The following is a 19,616-nucleotide window of genomic DNA, read 5'->3' on the forward strand; positions in this document are numbered from 1 at the left end:
AAATATGATCAGTGATTACCTTAAGCTTGCTGGATGGGCTCACTTCATTTTCAATCTTACACTATGGGACTAGTCGGTGTAAAACTATGATTGATTGATCAATAATCCCTTTATCTATGGATCCCTCCTTCATTAGTTTTTGTGAATATATGCCCTAACATCCTCTACATAGTCAACTCCCTTTAGAATGCAAGAAAATGCTCCAACTGAATCTTCCAGGGAAGCCACATGTGGATACCACTTGAAAATTGGTCCGGGGCGGTCCTTGACCTCTACCACAGTCGGGTTTGCAACAAAAATAGGAATAGATGATGATCTCGCTTCCATGTTTAAAGATAAATACCTTTTGACCACTCTCGATGAGATCGCTCAAGAATAAATCTGATTGCTCTGAATTGCCTTTGATTGCACTTAGTCGCTCTAAATGCAAGGTGATTAACAATGAAGTGTATTCGACCTTTTAACCTTCGATAAAAACCCTAATCTTCCATTGACATAAATGACTACCGATGAAAGATACCAGATCTCGCTCAGAACATATCCATGCCATATAATAATCTCCAATATCTGGAACATCTTCCAAAACCTCTTTCGGGGGCATATGCAACGTCTTCATGAATTTTGCCTACCCCTAAGGCATTTGCCTCAGTTACCAGATGAGCTCCCTGTCGGTGCAGGAACAACCTCCTCTACTGGATAAGTAATTGGTGCATTCCCATTTGATGATTATTCTTCAATCTTCCTAACCCATCTCTGAGTATGATCTTGCCAGATTTCACTAACCTTCTCTTTCCCTTTCTCATTTGATCCTCCATTACTAGCCGGTGGATTTCTGTTTCTACAGAACTTAGCAATATGTCCAACCTCATTACATGCATAACATGTAACATTGTTCTTTTGAATTGCTTTTCTAAAACCGGTGAAATTGCTTGACCTACATTGATTAGCCATATGTCCAAATTTTCCACATGCATAACATTTAACATTCATTTTGCAATCTTCTGTTTTATGACCAAACTTATTGCATTTGGAACATTTATCAGGAGCAGAATCAGGGTTCTGATTTGCTCTGTTTCTACATTGCCTAGCCATGTGACCAAATCTATTGCAAACAAAACATCTACCATTGAATTTATAAGAATTAAATTTCCTTACCGGTGCCTTATGGTTTTGATGTTCATCAGCAGTACTAGAACTCCATCCTTGCTCAAATCCAAGTCCACTGGAATCTCCAATCTGCCTTTGTCTCTTCAATAACTCATCTAGCTGTGCTGAGCTAATCTTGGATTTTTCTTTATACTCACTTGTAGTAGTTAAATCTTCTCTTAGTATTATCATTTGTCTCTCAAGATCTTTCTCATTAATCTAGGATTGTACCAAATCAGTTCTCAACATATCATTTTCATGAACCAACCTACCACATTCTTCAAATTTGTTCTTCAAGGATACAACAAGATTTTCTTCCTTTTTCTTTATGTCCTCAATCTCCTTAGACATCCTCATAGTTATAACTTGCATTTCATTCTTCATAACCATGTTCTCTTGACTCAATTTCTGACATTGCTCCTTAAGTGCATCTTTCTCTTCATCATCCTGACTTTAAATTTTATCCTTAAGTTTTATCCTTATTAAAATATGCATACACCAACCGATATATCGGTACATACATAATTGAAAGAAGTAAAGCAACCAATAAGCCAATCACATAAATGAGAACCATAAAACACAAATTTATACATGGAAAACCTCAAAGAGGAAAAAAGACAGTGGGATTTGTGACCCACAATATCAATCCACTGGCCATATGAAGAGATATTACAAAATATGAGGGGCCTACACTTGCAGAAAGTCTTACAGCCTAGAGCACACTGCTCAATCACCAAAGGAGCCTCACTAACTACATAAAATTCCAGACTACAATCTGGAGAAGTGTGAACTGCTAAGATAGCATCTTCTATGTCAGAATACAGTTCCAATTTAAGCTCTATCTATTCCGATCTGAATCCCTAAACCCTTTACTAGAATAACCCTTACAATAATTTCCTCACATACATAATCTCTCTGAACTATTTCACATCATATTACATTCACATATCCATAATCTCCTATCTTATGTCTCTATCTCAAAATGATCTATCAAACTAACTTATATACCCTATACAAATTTACATACCTTATGTCGACTTAAAAAGATATATACAATATCAAATTACATGTCGGCCAGATAACATAAATGCATAAACATTAAAATCAATTGCCAATGCCAGGTCCAAGATATGTCGGCCTCCAATACCAATAACCTTTACTAAACCATGTCGGCCTGCATTGCTAGTGACCAAAGAGATTCTTTTGTCCTACTGGTGCTGGTGCCAGTGAAGTATCTGTGAAGTGCCTGTCGGTACACTATAGAACCAAAACATGAAGCCAAAACACAATACCATGTTGCCATCAATGTCAACATAGTGAAACCAACCAATTGAGTGTCAATTGCCAACATGAATTCCTCTACGAGTATAATTTTGAGGTTTGATATATTCAGGGGAAAGATAATGCAATGGCAACTGCTTTGAGTCGTAGACAACATGAGGTTGCAGCATTGTCCCTTGGGGTGGATTTGAGAGAGAGAATCCTTGGGATGCTTCGTTACGATAGCTGGTATCAGGAGGTTAGAGCCATGACTGAGACTGGAAGGCCATTAGAGGGTAGATATTCTGGATATATTCTTGAGAAAGATGCTCTTCTTCAACATCTTGGGCGGATCTATATAGCTCCATTGGATGGACTTTGTACTTTGATCATGACTGAGGCCCATCATGCACCTTATTCAGCACATCCTAGTGTCAAGAAGATGCATGCAGATCTTAGATAGATATATCATTGGGATGGAATGAAATGTGACATTGCTAATTTTGTGTCAAAGTGTTTATAATGTCAACGCGTAAAGGTGGAGCATCAACACCTTATAGGGATTTTACAACCTAATTTGGTATCGGATTGGAAATGGGACATCATTTCCATGGATTTCATAGTTGGTTGGCTTGTTTCTTCGCATCGTCATGATGCCATCATGGTCATTGTTGACAGATTGACCAAAGTTGCTCATTTTGTTCCTATTCGATCTTCTTATACAACAACAGTCGTGGCATGAGTTTTTTTGGAAGATGTGGTGAGGGTTCATGGGATTCCTAGGTGAATCATTTCAGATAGAGATCCTATCTTTACTTCATCATTGTGGACCTCACTTCTACATGTTTTAGGGACCCATTTGAACTTTAGTTCAGCTTATCACCTAGATAGGGATCCTGTCTTTACTATATCATTGTGGACCTCACTTTTGCATGTTTTAGCGATCTAGTTGAACTTTAGTTCAACTTATCACCTAGAGAGCGATGGTCAGACTGAGTGTGTGAATAAGGTTTTGGAGGACATTTTTTGCATGTATGTTATGGACCGGCAGTCACGTTGGGAGGAATATCTTTATCTTGTGGATTTTTCTTATACTAATGGATATCATAGCTTCATAAGGTATGTCTCCCTTCCATGCATTGTATGGTCATCCTTTTTGTACTTCTTTGAGTTGGGATTGGTTAGAGGATAGGGTGCGTATAGGACTGGATATGCTTTGAGAGATGGAGTAGCAGGTAGAGCATATTCGTGGGTATTTGGTAGCAGCACATGATAGGTAGAAGAAGTATGCCAATGCTCACAGAGTGGATCATTTGTTTTCTATTGGCGATCGTGTATTCTTGATAGTGCATCCGCGAAAGAGTCTAATCCGTTATGTAAATGGTTCTAAGATGGCACCTCATTTTGTTGGCCCTTTTGAGATCCTTGAGAGGATAGGACCTGTTGCCTATCGTCTTGCCTTTCCATTGAGCCTGTCTCGTATACACAATGTTTTTCATGTTTCTGTTCTTAGACTTTATCATCCTCATGTGACCCATGTTCTTGATTGGAATGCATTGCAGGTCGATGACATACAACTTTCCATGGAGCTCGTGCACATTTTGTAGTGTCGGGGTTTGACCCTTAAGGGTCGTACCATTGATCAGGTAAGGGTCCAATGGGACCCAAATTATGAGAGCTCAACTACATGGGAGGATGCAACAAAGATGAGAGAGCTATACCCTTATCTGTTTTAGGTTTCCAGGAGTAAGACTAGTTTTTGGGGGGAGGATGTAGTACCCCTCCCTCGATCAGACTTTTTAGATACTTATTTTGTCCATAGTTGTCTTTTTCAATGGATATTAGTGGATACAATATATGGTGATATTTTACTCGGATATTATGTTATGACATTTTATACTTTTATTTGAGTTTCAGTGTATGTTGTTTACACATTATTTCCTCGTTGATGGTTAAATGTTATTTTATTGGATTACTGACCATGGACTAACACATTTATTTTATGTGTGAGATGCATTATATATATGTTATCATGTTTGTAAGTGTATGGGGTGCGGGGAGATGATTTTCCTTCACTCACTTCAGTGAGACATGGAACATCACGATTCTCCTTCACTAGTGTGTCTACTATGTTTGAATATATATGTATGCATGAATTGGTGATGCAGGATTTGCGAGTATGAGGTATTGACTTCACTTGGTACCACATACCTGAGCATAGCTAAATAATCCGATGGAAGTGGAGGAGATAGTCTTAAGGCCCTGAGTTTTACCCTTAGCCTTGCTCATCATTGAGCAGTGTTAGTTGTCGGTCACCCGTCCCTTTTTGTTGGTATGCGGGCCGTGTTTCTGTTTTGCTTTGTTGTTTGTGTGTTATGCATTTATCTAAATTAATTTTGAAATAAATGATTAAGTGTATTTTAACATTTTAATAGATAAATCAATTGCTTTATTTGAATAGTTAAAAATTTAATTGTTGAGTTAAATAGTGAAATGTTATATTATGTGTTTTTAGTTGATTTTAAAAAAAAGAAATAAAGTTGTTTTATTTTTATGTATATTTAATGGTTAATTGATTTTCATGTTTGAGAAAAAGGGAAATGATTTTTAATTTGAAAATTTAAATAAAAATGCATTCTTTTGAAAAGAAAAGATATATTTCAATTTTTATTTTAAAAAGTTTAAAAGTGTGACCTAAAAAATATTTTTGGGGGAAAAAATTCTTTATATGTGAAATATTTTCCAAAAACATTTCATTATGTAATTTGGGAAAAAACATTTTGGAAACCTCTATGTATGGTTTTGGACTAGAAATTATTGGTTGAAGAATCTGGTTGGTGTTTTGAGGTTTGCTCTTCTTCAACTCTATCTTCTTGGAAAACTTACTAGGTTGGTGTATTAAATTTTTTTAGCTGGGTAAAATTTTGGTTTTAAATCAGCTCTCTATTGAGATGTGGGTTGAGTTTGCAAGAAATTTAAATTAGTGTATTTTTAATTTCTCCGTTAGTTTGTTATTTTTAAATTTATCATTGTTGATTTATAGGGGGTTATGTTATTGTTAATATTATTTCAAGATTGCTCGTAGGCGGCATTTTGATCAAGTGGCAGCTATTTCTTTTGATTTTTGGCCATTTTCCCGTTTGTCAGCATGCACACCAAGTGGTGTCTTGGCGTTGCCTCGAGTCGCTCACTTTTCTCACTCAAAGTTGAGAGAACGTAGAGCTACCGGGTGGGTCAGGTTTTTATATCGGTATAAGCTTCTTGATCCCACCATCCATTGTGTAAAGTTGAAGACACTTGGTGTCCCCACGTTGCACGATCTGTTTCTCTTTCTGCGCTCAACTTTGGATATCCCCTGAGTCGCCGCGTGTCATCCATGGCAGTTCATGAACCAAGATGTGGTTTTCCTTGCAGTTTTTTTGTTGGGTGGATGTAGGAATCGCCATGACACGATTGAGATAACAACTTTGAGGGTTGTTTTGTTGGGTAGTATCTCGCAGTTTGCCACGCCAGGTTTTCTTATTATAAGTGGTTGCTAGGATGTTGCTGATGCTGTGAGCTATCAATTAGGAGTTGAGGGCTCTATTTATGCTTTCTTTTGCTTTCTTTGAAGGGTTCAAAATTTTAGAAAGATTTTAGACTCTGGCTCATTAAAGAAGCCTTTATGTTGATTTAATTTGGTGAATGATAGACATGTCAGATTGTGCCTATGACCTTTGTGATTATTTTATTTGAAGCTTAATATATTGACTTCTGTGTTGTTTTCAAGTTCAATAACTTCTATGATATCTGCTGTGACACTCCGCGGATTAAACTATGTTCTAAGACTTTTTATCTGTTGGATGAATGGTTAATATCATTTGATGTTGAAAGAGTTTTGTTGAGTTACTCTTTCGAATGATTCTGAGCATGTAGATTGTTGAATGAGCTTTAAAACCGCATGTCTCTAGGTTTTATATGTTGTTAATGCTTTTTCAAAATATTTTGGCGTATCGCCTAAGTAGTGTAGATCATTTATTTTAAGTTTTCTTCTTCCCCTTTTCTTCCCCAATTATATGAAGAGCCGACTTCTTAAACTCGAAGGTCATTTAGTGAGTTTTGCGCAAAAGGTCCCCGATCACTAAATTTACCATAAGGCTGCTAGCGTTTAAGGTAAAATTAAGAGTCAACAGTTTCTTTTCAGGCACACCTGGTGGGACCGTAATTTTGGAAAAACCTAAGCTAGTTTATGAGCCATAGACTCATAACCAGGAGCCAGACAACTTTAAATCCCATTTTGCTCCTTCCACCCCTGGTAAGCATCTATTCGCCCGCAACCACTTCCTTCTGAAACCCACATACCTTCCTTGTGCTTGTTCCCATAATAATGGCTCAGATTCCCCCTAGAAACTTCATGACATGGAACAACGAAAGCCCTCTCATTCCTCCCATTCCTCCTGCATTATGGGGGCCAATTCCCTTTGTCACGCTAAAAGTTGTCCCTAAATTCACCAGAGAATGTCCCAAGACCCCTGGGGAGCACCTACAAGATGTGACTAATGTCTACACCGTCCATAACATCACTGAGAAAATTATAGCTTTGAGATTGCTCATGGCTTCATTCAAAGGGAAATCTCTAGATTGGTACAGATCCCTTGGTACAAATTCTATAGTGGATTGGGATCGGCTGGGTGATCGCTTCTTTCAGAGATTCTCTGACAAGTCCGATAGGTCATCCCTAATGCATCAATTGATTATCATAAAGAGAGCCCCTCAAGAAGCGGTGACAAAATTCAATTTGAGATTTTAGAGGACCTGACAGAGAATACCATTGTCCGCCTGTCCACTTTTAGATATGGGGTTCATTTTTTATTTGAAAGTCTTCAACTCTGATATATCCATGATGATTCAATCTCTAGGAGGCAATACCCTCTCGGATGCGTTTGATTTGGTAGTCCAAGCAGAAAATAATCTAATTGATGCTGGGAGGCTTGCGCCTCGACCACTCATGCTGGTCTTTCTTGAGCTATAAAATAAGGTCCCTGAACTAGCTGTGCCAAAAACATCTTCTCCCCAATCTATGTACGTGTACTCTGGACCCCAACAAGCAATTCCGCCTCCATCCTCATCTCTAGTTGCAGAGGTCAGCGATATGAAAAATTTGTTGATATCTTTCTTGAACGAAATCGTCAGTCTGAAAAGGTCCCAATTCCCACCTGCTAGACCCCATTTCCAACAAAATTTCCAAGGGAATAGACCCGCATATCAGCAAAACCAATATGCAGATAACCAAACTTCCCCAAGTCAGCTAAACGGCCAGATAGTTCTGGTACCCAATCCTTTGCAGTTTGTCTATCTTAACACCAACAAAGAGTTGACCGTGGGACATAATAATCTAGCGGATGATACCAATTCTTGATGTTTTCCATGTAACAATGCCCATGATCCAAGAAATTGTCCAAGAGGTAATTTAAAACAAAAAATTGCAGATCAACGAAACCTAGCCGTGGCTTTAGATGATTCGGTTTATGTATCCCCTGGCATGGACAATGCGTCTCTCATTGCCCAGATGCAAGGTATGTCAATGGAACAAGAAACAAAGATAGCTTCAAACCATGCACTATTCTCTTGGATGGAGGACGAAGATTCCGTGCTCACAAATGGCACAACCACATCAAGCTCGGGGGCTCCTCAAGTGCAATCAAATTACAACCTCCGATCAAAAAGGCACTTCACGGGAGAGAATATAGGCACATAGGGGATATTTACCACAGATAAAGATCCTAAACAATCCGCAGTCGCTACCACATACTCGAGAAATGAATTTATCCCTTATAAGCTGAGAGAGACAAAGAGGTCGGTGCCGTCAGTGTTGGATGTGGTGGAGCAGCTAAAGAAAGCCTCAACCAACATCTCCTTATGGGATCTCCTTAGTATCCTAGAGCAGAAGAATCGGTTGAAATAAGATCTGTCTGAGGTAGGGAAAACTGCAAGCGGAAATGCTACTAATCCTCCACAGGTCAGCGAAGAAAGATTTCAGCCTCCCACAGAAAGATCGCGCTCACTGACCGTGTTGACAAATGAGGCCACACCCCCTAAATCCCAAGCGGAAGGTAAGCCTAAACCAAATCCTTTCTATTTGAACCTCATAGTAGGAGATAAGATTTTACACAATTCTATGATAGATTCTGGTGCCAGCACCACCGTCATGCCTAAGTAAATTGCCGAGGTTTTGAATATTAAATATGAGCCTTTAAATAGGGGTTTTATGCAACTAGATGGGAATAAGGTCTAGACTGTGGGTCTAGTCAAAAGCCTTCCTCTGACGTTGTTTGCATGTCCTAGTGTCACCGTGCCTCAAGAAGTAGTAGTTATTGACATCCTGCCTATTTTTGGTTTTTGCCTTTCTTGAGACTTCACTGCCAAATAGGAGGTTACCTATCACCAGACTGGTCCCACCTTATCCTTTAGAACCCCTTCAAATCGAGCACATAGTGGATCAGGCTATACTCAACTTTGAGCCAACTCATACCTCCATCTCCAATGAAGAGAGGAAAATGATGGAACTTCTTGCGGATGAGGAGGTGACTGGGGATATTCCACCAGAGCAGGAGGTTTTTCTCAATGAATTCACAAATTTTGATCCATACTCCAACTATCATGCCACATGTCTTAGTACTTACTGCATTTTTGATGAAGATTAGGTCATCCCAAAACTAACTAAAGAACCGTTGACCAAAGAAGAGTTTTCTTCTACGCTCTGGACCTTACACTTTGATGGTGCAAGATGCAAAGTAGGTTCAGGGGCTGGGATTTGCCTTACTTCACCTTCGAGTGAACAGATTCTGAAGTCTTTTGCTTGTAGTTTGCTTGCTCCAATAATGAAGAAGAATATGAAGGACTGATCCAAGGCTTAAGCTTGGCAAAAAGGATGGGTATAAAGCAATTGAAAGTTCTAGGCGATTCTGAGATGATCATACACCAGGTCCGAGGAATCTCTAGCGCCAAACACATATGTATGAGATCCTACTGCCATAAGACATGGGATCTGATTGAAAGATTTGATGCTTTCAACATCCAGAGGATTCCTTGAAAGACAAATGCATCCGTTGATTGGATGGCTACTATTGGATTGCAATTTGATCATGCTGTGGACCTACTCGCTAATCCCCAGTTGGTCTGTGTGACTGTTCGACCAACTATTCTTGACAATGACACCCACTAGCAAGTTTTTGAAAGCGACAAGCAAATCAATTTGTTCATTGAAAACTTAGGAGAGTTTGCTGATCAATTACAACCTAAGGTAAAGGAAGCTTACGGGGATCAGATCATTCAAGTGAAATCCAACAAGATCCCAAATAGATTGATCACCCTAGAAAATTTGTTTGACCATGATGATGCCAAAAATGATAGGTGAAAACTTATGGCTGATAAGGGAAACTATGTCGAAATGTCAGTAGGGAATGAGAGAATACTCAAGGTCGGAAAGGAAGTTCCCTCGGAAGATTGAGAGAGACTAGCTCAATATTGTGATGAATATGTGGGCGTGCTAACATGGTCATATGAAGATTTGAAAGGGTACAATTCTAGCATCATTCAACACACCATTGAGCTCGTTGATGGGGCCAAGCCAGTTTGGCAGAAGTAGAGACCTGTCAATCTAAAAATTGAGTTCCTTATGGCTTAGGAATTGAAGAAACTGATAGAATCAAAGATCATCTATCCCATCAAGCATAGTACATGGGTATCTAATTTGGTGCCAGTTAGGAAAAATAATGGAGATATCCAACTTTGTGTAGATTTTTAGGACCTGAACCAAGCATCTTTAAAAGACCATTATCCTTTGCCACCAATGGAACAGTTGTTAAGCATGGTAGCAGGGTCAGAGATGTTCTCAATGTTGGATGGTTTCTCAGGTTACAACCAAGTATTGGTGAAGCCAGAAGATCAACATAAGACAACCTTCACAACCAAATGGGGAACCTTCGCTTATAAAAAAAAGCCATTTGGGTTCTCAAATGCAGGTGCAACTTTTCAAAGAGCTATGGATCTAGCTTTCAAGGAGCTCATTAACAAAATCATCCTCATATATTTGGATGACTTGACCATGTTTTCAAAACACAAAGAAGATCACTTCGATCATCTTTAGCTACTATTCTAGAAGTTTGTATAGTTTGGCGTCTCCTTAAACCCAAAGAAATGCATCTTTGGGGTCCCACAAGGAAACTTCCTAGGGCACGTAGTGTCAAAAGAAGGAGTCTCCATCGATCTAGATCAAGTGAAGGCAATAAAGGAGCTCCCTCTTCCTGTCAACAAAAAGGGTGTTCAATTCTTCCTAGGTAATGTGTAATGCCCCGCTAGGAACCCTAAAGGAAAACAACGCAACTAGGCAACTAAAGGGTGAAATAATTTTTTTTGTTAAAGACTAAGTGCACTAACTAAAACCATTGCACATTTAATAACACAACGGAAGTCTAACATATGAAATCCTAAGGGTTACCAACGAAGATTAATTCATAGATTATATTAACACCACAATTAATCCAATTGTCCATTTAATTAGATAAATTAAATGCTTAAGTTTAAAACTACACATACATCCAAATTCCATAATGAAGAAATAAAAGTATTCCAATATATCCAATTTCCATAAAACATTTAAACATAAGATCAAAGCAATAACACTCATTCCACTGACATAATATTACAATATCCATGGCTTCCAAAAATGCCACAGATTATAAAGTTACAATATCAAGGTTACATAAAAGTCTGATACAATTACCACAAGGTCTCAACTGAACAATGATCTCGAACAAGAGCTGGTACATAAACCACGAACCAAGAAACACCAGCGAAGCCTTTCCTCGCCTAAAGATACAATCCAGAACATCCGATGGGAAGTGGCACTACCACTCGACCATGTGATCCCAAAATGGAATCACCCCACCGTGCTAGGAGATAGTAGAAAACCCTCAAGCAAGCAAAGTAAGACAAGTACGAAAGGACTACAAGACTCCACAACATCCATGTGACTCAACTCACAAAACAATAGTGACTCTAAGGAGAGAGTGTCATCGCATGTCTTATGGTGGATACCATGGTATAGCCTCCATAGGTCCCGACTCCCATCCTGGGTTTCTCCTGGTAACCTCTCCCAAGCCTCCGGTTCCAACTAAGTCTCATGCAGACCCTACCAATCCTTTCGTGAAGACAAGGTGGTAAGTTTGCCATTCCAGGCCTTCTCGTAACATTATGAGCCCTGTACTAGCACTCACCTATGCACGAGGTACATTTATCTTAATTAATATTTAATCTACCCACCCCCTAATCAATTATTAGGTTATCACTTTTTAACTGACTTCCAACGGGTTATCCTGTCATCCACTTCGAGCATGGCCCTCGCTCGAAAGCCACTCTCTCTCATAGAACACTAACAGGAAGGGTTTCTCTATGAGAACTCTATGGCGAAATAGACAACCATAACCAATCTTGACAAAGTACAGGTGAAGGATACAAAATCACTAACCCAAAATTGACCATTTGGACAAAACACACAATGGGTCACATCAGTGAGGTTATACAACATCACCCGATCAAGGAGATATAACAACATATGACATAATGACAACACAACCAAAATTGCAATGAAATTAAGGTTGACTGAGAACACCATTTACACAAGATCTTATTACAGGCAATCTTTTCTCAAAGTAGCCAAAAGCATAAATTTACTTGCAAATAAAGATTTTTTCAAATAATAAGAAAATACAACTATATTAATACAAATAAATCCATGTTGTCATTTGTTCAAAAAGATTTAAATCAAACACATATGAAATAATCTCCTAATGTTCTCAAGCATAAATCTAAATCTTAGACTTTACAAGCTTATCTGAAAACACCCAAACTATAATTTAATTATATTCATAAAATATAATTGTAACTATAGATTAAATTATATTCACATAATATATTTTTATGTACACCAATATATAATTTACTTTTAATTATATTACAGAATATATGTTTATCAATTCAAAATTTAATTTCCACAGTATTATAAAAATAATACCAAACATTATAACATCAAAATAAAATTTACTTATATATATATTTAAAAAGTCAATTAAAAAAAACACAATTTATAAAACTCTGCACGGATATCGAAAACACTGTTTTCAGATTGTACCGCATGAAAAAGAAAACTAACAACCCCCTGCCACCGTGCATGCTAGCCCATGCTACCGCACGGTAGCAAGTACTACCGTCCGGTAGCACTGCTACCGTCGGTAGTATTGCGTACTACCACTGGTAGCAGATGCTATCGTCGGTAGCAGGCGCTACCGCCGGTAGCTTATGCTACCATAGCTAGCTCCCTTACCTTTATATATATATATTAATTTAATTTAATTTTTATTATTATTATTATTTTTATATATTTTTTAAAATAAAACAGTAATTTCAATAAAAACAATATTTTTCCAATAATTTCATTTTCACAGAATTTAATCCTTCATCATCATATATATATATATATTAATATTTAATTAACCCAAATAAGTTTATTGTCTAATTAAACTTATTTTCTTAAGGTAATAAAACCATTTCACAGAGATTTCATTAATAGACAAAACTGCCATAGCCAAAACAAAATCAAATGAGAGAAGATAATTTCTCAGGTAAATACCCTTTCTCACAAATCTTGCAATTCTCCATGCATCATAAAATCTTGATGAATTTTCCATAATACTTTTCCTAATTTTCTCCAAATTAAGTTCTTCCCATAAACTAGAAATACACATCAAGCATGAATTTTAAAACAAAACTTCGAATTCACCAAAAGAAGGTTTTGGAATTGACAATAATTTACACACACATCATTCAGAGAAAAATAGAAATATTTTCTAATAACCAAAAATCAAAGAAGCCATCCAACCTGGTATAGCTTTCCTAGAAGAAATCTGTAGAAAAGCCCTAATCTTTCCAATAAGCTTCCAATAAATTTCTCCACCTAAATTTCCTGACCTATTTCCCGTGTATCTAAAATAAAGACCTATTTCCCTATTTAAACTAAAATTCTAGGTTCAATTGCTTTTTCTCAAAAAACCTAAATTTAGAATAAAAACACTTTTATTTTCTTTTCTAATTTTATAACAAAGATAAGCTAACATGCAATAATTAAAAATCATTATTCTTTCTTTTCTTTTCTCATGCAAATTAATTAATGTTGTAAATAAAGAATTAAAACAATATTTTAATTCTAATTAATTCTTTTATTCATTTATTTAATTATAATTCTAGGAAATAATAAATATAATTAATCTAATTTATTTTTCCATTTAAATAAAAATATATTTCTAATATCATGCAGCTTGCAACTTAATTTACTAATTTCTTTTAATTAACTAAATTTATAATCTCAATGCATAAACAATACAACTATGAGATAATTCCATAAACTTAATTAATTAATTAATTAAATCCACTAAAACACTCAAATTAAACAAAACTCAAGCAATTACCCATACAAAGATCAAACGACAAAATACGAAGGCCGAACAAACTAACAAGACGACCAACTGACGACACTCACACGAGTGTAATTGAGTAAAATAGGGTCAACTACTATCTCCTCCACTTCCATCAAAAAATATAAGGCATGCTCAGACCTGTGAAGCCAGGTGGAGACGATACCCTGTACCTACCCGGTACTTGTACCTGCAATAATCTGCATCACCGAACCACACATGCATATATACAATATAGAAAACACGACATACACACCAATGAAGGAGAATCACGACGTTCTCTATCTCACCGAAATGAGTGAAGGAAAATCGTCCCCTTGCATCCAATACACTCGCAAACACATGACATATAATTGCACATTGCATAGATAAAGTAAAATGTCAGTACATAGCAATAATCCATAAAATGCCATAAATCACAAATACTGAAATATTGCAAATAAATTATACATCTCATCTCCAGATAAAGCATAATGTCATACTAATCTGAATAACATTTCATGGTAATGTATCCACTGAAAACAAATAATAAAATATGAGTCTAATGAGTTCAAACAAGTAGGGGTACTACATAAGGTTAACTTTGTTAGCCACTTTATCTCAGACTTTGCTAGGATGGTGAGGCCTATCACTCTAATGCTTAAAAAAGAAAAACATTTTAAATGGACTCCTGAAGCTAAATAGGCTTTCGAGAATATCAAAGATTCCATCTCTTCAGCCCCCGTGCTATCCAACCCCGATATGTCTAAAGATTTTATAATGTATGTTTTCTCTAGCCATTATAGCATTGTTGTGGTTCTAACCCAGAAAGATGCAGACAAAAGAGGTAAACACCCCATAGCTTTCCATTCCAAAACTCTGAAGGAATATTAGGCTAAGTAAAATTTTGTTGAAAAGAAAGCTTTGGCCATTGTCAAAGGCCTAAAAAAGTTTAGGCATTTTATTGCCTGTAATAAGACTACTATGTATGTCGCCCACCCTTCAGTCAGAGAATATATCATGGGAGGCGATATTACAGAGAAGAAGGCGAACTGGATTAGCAAAATCCTTGAATATGACATTGATGTCAGACCCACCAAGGTAATCTGCAACAAAGGTTTGTGTGAGTACATAGCCCAAGAGCTTGAACCCCAAGAAGTCGAGGTTGCTACAGGGGAAGTTGTAATGGTCACCTCCGAACCAACAAAAGCGTGTTGGATGGAAACTCAGAAACATTTTATGAAGACTAGGATTTTTCCTAAAGGCCTCCCTCCCAAAAAAGAGGAGATTTTACAGGATACAGAACGATGACTTCCACCTAGTGGATGGAGTAGTTTTTAAGATAATTTTTGACAAAATCTTGCTCCGTTGCGTGAACCAGGGCCAAGCTAGTAAGATTCTACATGAATTTCATTATGATTCATCAGGAGGTCACTTTTCAGCATAAACCACCATCATTAAGATCACTCGCGTTGGGTACTTCTAGCTCTCTATGTTTAAAGATGTGCACACCTTGGTAAGGGATTGCAAAGAATGCCACTACTACAGTGGTAGGGGCAAAAAGGCGGAAATGCCGCTCAGGCCCATAGTGGTGGAAGAACCTTTTGCTTAGTGGGGTCTCGATTTCATAGGGATGATCAACCCCCCAAGCTCATATGGACAATACAAGGATCTTAACTACTACTGACTACTTCACTAGATGGTTCGAGGTTGTCCCCCTGAGGAATTCATCAGAGGCCGAAATATTAGCATTTCTCAAAGATTTAGTGTACCGATATGGTCTGCCAAAGACCATAATATCGAACAATGCGCGAGCATTCATAGGCTCACGAGTCACCCAATTCGCTCTCAATAGAGGTATCTACCTGAAGACCTCCTCAAAAGTACTATCCACAAGGAAATGGCCTAGTTGAGTCTACCAACAAGAATCTCATAAGACTCATTAAAAGGATGGGCTCTGAGAACAAAAGGGAGTGGCATCACCACTTGAGAAGTGCATTGTGGGAAGACCAGATAACGCCCAAATAGATCCTAAAGAACTCTTCATACAAGCCGGTCTATGACAAGGACACATTATTCCCCATGTCTTTGGAGATCCCTGCCTTACAATTACTCAAATCTATCGAGGAGGCAAAAAACGGTCCCATGGAGGCGAGATTGGCAGAAATCAGGGAACTAGAGGAAGCAAGGGAAGCGACTTTTTTATCCCTTCAAAACCGTCAGCAAACTGTCAAGAGGTGGTTTGATAATAAGAAAAGTTCTGACTCAGGATTCAAGCAAGGTGACCTTGTTTTGAAATACAATGAGAGGGCAACCAAGCCCAATCAACATGCTAAATTTGATGGTTTATGGGAGGGACCCTTCCGCATTATAAATTGCAAAGGTTTCAATGCTTTTGATCTCGAGGATATGTAGGGAGATTCTCTCAGAATCCCAGTCAAAGGGTTCCATCTTAAACCTTTTCACAAGCGACTTTTTCCTATGTACAATAATGTAAATAGTGTTTTTCTATGTGCCTTATTTATCTAGTTATGTTTCTTCATGTATTCCCAAGTGATAAATGAATCACAAGATGCACCTTGATCAAACAAAAAGAAAATCATTATATTATAGGTATCTTGTTACAATATATACATGAGGTCTATGACCTAGTTTTGAGAAGAAAAAAGACAAAGCTTTCTGAAGACATGGTGACATTATCTCAAGGATCTTCTTCATCTTCATCCTCATCCATCTGGAACTTGGAGTCGTCATCTTCATCTTTGACATCATCTCCCTCCGGCCACTCATAGCCAAAGTCGTTGCAAGGCTCCTGAGCTATTGACACAAGCACCAAGTTTTGTTGGACATGGGGCGTCAAGATCCACAGGAATATGTAGTCCATGAACTTAGTATACCATTCAATACTATCTGTATTGGGAACTATCAAATGGACCCGGAGGAGGAACTCCACAGCAAGATCCGCTCGGAAGCAATGAGATGACGATGACATGGTTTTCTGATCGCCTATAAGTGGATGCCAGGCCACTTCCTCACAAAAGGTGATGAAACACCACAAATTTGAGGCCAAAGGTAAGCCTCTAAAAGGGACGTAATACACCACCATGTCTTCAAGGCCACCTAGATACTCCAGGGAGAAAGCGCTTTAGCTAGCTCCGAGGTCAGATAACCAGTCATCTCAGCATCTAATAACAAAGCTACAAAACATGAGCAGATATTTGTGTTTACACGGAATTTATTCATGTTGTCGATGAAATCCTCCCTAAGAACCCATTTGATAGCAGCAATAATCAGAGGATTTTTGCGTCGTGTCATCCCTTGTAGCCTCTAGTCCAAGATATTACCTAAGAAAGCAACTTGAGCCTTACTACTGGTGAGCCTGACGGGAGTATCCATTTCTTCAATAAACTCCATCGTTGAGTGAAATACTGTGCAAAAGAATGTCTGAAAAGACATATTTATAGTAGATTTTCAGCTCCAGATGATGAATGAAGTAAAAAGCCAGTGCTCCCAATTTTTGATATAGCTATCTTTCCTCATCAACTCATGCAAGTAGACGGAGTTTGGTTTGAAGGTTGCATATGTCCTACCCTGTATCCCGAAAAGAGAAGCAGTATCCTTAGATGCCACACGTATATATAGGTACATCTTGTTTAAGACATAACACTTGTAGGTCTATTATAACTCATGTAAGCTCCGTTGGCTACTGATACTCTCCTTAATGGGGAGATTTGTTCGGACAAGAAGATCGTCTCAAGTGGCTCTAAGTAACAAAGGATTGAATAGGCATTTTCTTGGGAATCACAGATGGCGACGCTCATCCTTTTCTAGAATTAATTGCTACTGGAAAATGAACTAGCATACATGCAGATAGGCGCTTGTAATTAAACACCTTCTTTCATGAAGATATAGGTATGCAACACATTTAAGGAAGAAGGTCTCCAAAAGTGCCCAACATATTGCTCATTCTACACCACGAGCGCCAAAAATCTTTAGAAGTGTCAAAAAGAAAAGCCCTCTTGCAGAAGATAGAGATGGAAGCAAATCCCTCAGGAAGATTGTGGGTAGATGTATTCGGGGAGCTCTCATATTCCTCTCATGCCATGCCCCCAAAGTCAGAATATCAAAGAACTAAAGCTAAATCAAAGATGACCACCCGCAACTCGACTGCAGTGATAGATTCTCTGGAGAATGTTATTGAGCTCGAACTTCACAGACAACCTAAGAACCTCAGAGAGGCCACTTGCGATAGAATGGTAAATCACATAAATGAGCTGCAATCTACAACAACCAATTTCTGGAATAGTGGTGCCCCTTAGTTCATGGTCCCCATGGTCCCGCACTATCCAGAGTTCGTGGCTGCGTGTGCTAGTAGGTTTGACCCCATTTATTTTTCAATTCAGGGCTCTTTTCTGAAAGTAGTTATAATCCTAGAGGCTATGAGAGATATGATGTGTTGTCTCCTTTTTGACAGAATGGAGGTGTTCACTGAAAGTTCCATGGAGGAATATTGGAGCACTAGAAGAGATATTGTCTCTTTTTGTCATGACGTGCTAAACTAAAGTCCATCAGCTAGACCTCCAAGACTCCCTCTATCCTACAGTGACTTGAGGCATGATGACCTCAAGGATATTTCCTCGACTCTTGTGTGGCTATGTGGTCGTGATAATGACTGGGAGATCACTGCTCCTATGATGGGCTTCGTGTTCAAATGCCGGAAGTAGAAAGGGCCATTTCATTTTGATTTCTCTGTATTTATAGCCAGAGAGATGGTAAAGAAGCTATCTGAATTCCAACATTTTTGGCAGTTCAAGTTCACCTCAGTCCTAGCTCACCTTTTCTTACACCAGAATGAGGCTTTCTTTAGCCAATTAATGCAACTAGCTACCCTGAGACAGGAAACAAAATGACTGTGTTGGTTTGGACAACCATCTTGCTAGCTTCTTATGACGCCTACCAATTCTCAGACTATTTCCTAACTCCTATCCTTCAAGATCTTGATTTGATCCCCGAGGAGCCTCTTGCCCACTTTTCTCAGATACAAATGAATTGGATATATAATGAGTGCCCCCCTTGTGACTAGTTCCTAGGTAGTGACTTTTCCTTTATCCAGGTGCATGGCTTCTTTGAAGAGCCTTTCCGCCTACCTACCTATGGCTTCTTTGAAGAGCCTAGTTGGTGAAGATTGATAGAGCTATATGGGCAAGAAAACATGATACATGCATAACAGAGGACCACAAAGCTATTGGCCCCATTACTCTCGTTTGGAGAAGCGTTGCTGAAAATGACTTGACATCCAAGTTGGTGCAACTTGGCTTATTAGTAATTGATGATATGTGGAGTTATGACCTAGATGGGTGCCTGTCTAAGAGAAAAAATGCAATTAATCATGAACCATGGAGTTTGTGGGAAGGATGCACTAACCTGCAAGTGAATGACCCAAGTCTCTATGTGGGTCTCAATGATTTTCCCATTTTAAAATGACCCTCATGGTTGAATTTTTACTCTATTGTGCAAAAGTACAATCCAATGAAGCCCATTCCCTGGAGTATGCGAGAAGCCATGAGATTGGATTCATGGCCTAAGAAAAAGAGGGAGGATTTCTGGATCTTCCGTTAGGAAGTGAATTGGCCTAGGGCTGACATAGGGAACACTCCTTTTGATGAGTGTTTTGAGATTGAATGGCGATAGCACAACAAGTTAGATGAAGAGACAGGCGAT

Source organism: Cryptomeria japonica, chromosome 7, assembly GCF_030272615.1.
Source record: "Cryptomeria japonica chromosome 7, Sugi_1.0, whole genome shotgun sequence".
NCBI classification, from domain to species: Eukaryota; Viridiplantae; Streptophyta; class Pinopsida; order Cupressales; family Cupressaceae; genus Cryptomeria; species Cryptomeria japonica.